Source organism: Drosophila miranda, chromosome 2, assembly GCF_003369915.1.
Source record: "Drosophila miranda strain MSH22 chromosome 2, D.miranda_PacBio2.1, whole genome shotgun sequence".
Taxonomy (NCBI): Eukaryota; Metazoa; Arthropoda; class Insecta; order Diptera; family Drosophilidae; genus Drosophila; species Drosophila miranda.
In genome coordinates this window covers 24,848,996-24,849,879 of record NC_046675.1, presented here as the reverse complement: position 1 = coordinate 24,849,879, position 884 = coordinate 24,848,996, and positions in this window count along the sequence as shown.

The window sequence follows — 884 nt, the reverse complement described above, 5'->3', positions numbered from 1 at the left end:
GAGATGAAGAGATTGGGTCACCATCTAATTATGCATTATACAAAATGTATTGTTGTATTTGGAAGATTTTAGAAGGCCCGCTGTTGAGCAATAGCAACCTAGAGATCTTCAAAGTGTCAAAAAGAGAGAGAAAAAAGAGGTATACAATTAATACAAAATCAAAAGAAAACGCGAAAAATACTGACTTCTGTACAAAAAAACTGAAATATCAGAGGAATTTTTTATTCTGTCATACTCCAAATAAATATGTGAATAATACTTATGATTAATAAATAAATGCATTTCCTATTTCATAAAAAATAATCAGCATATCAGTTGGGATATTTCAAATTTTTCTAGCTCCGATATCAAGTATAACCTATAAAAAATGACACAAATAAAATCAGAGTTTAAAAATAGCACATAATTTTCCTGAACTAAGCTCATATTTGCGAGAAGAGCTGCCAAATAAGTACAGATTTCGTCTGGAACAAACCTTCCGGAACTAATCCTCTATAATAAATAGGTTGTCCGACTTCTGGCTGAGCTTCCAGGGCTTACTTAGCTGCGAAAGCCACCAAACTGTAGCCCCAATTAAACGTTAGCCCCACAGCTTTTTCCCAGCTGAAGCTTTTCCCCCACAACAAACGATAGTTAGTAACACAAGTTGGCAACACAAATTACCGCTTATCAGTGGTAAGAAGAGTGCACACATACTAGCAGGCGACTCACAAAGCTTCGCGAGCGGGCGAGCGGCTGAGCGGCTGAGCGTGTAAGCGTATGGGAACGTTCGCTCTTTCGGTGGCTAATAATTCTCTTTATTTCTCCACGGGAGCCCGGGCCCCATAGGGGAGCTCAATAGGTATTACGCCGTCGACAATTCGCCGCTTTAGTTGCAATCGAAG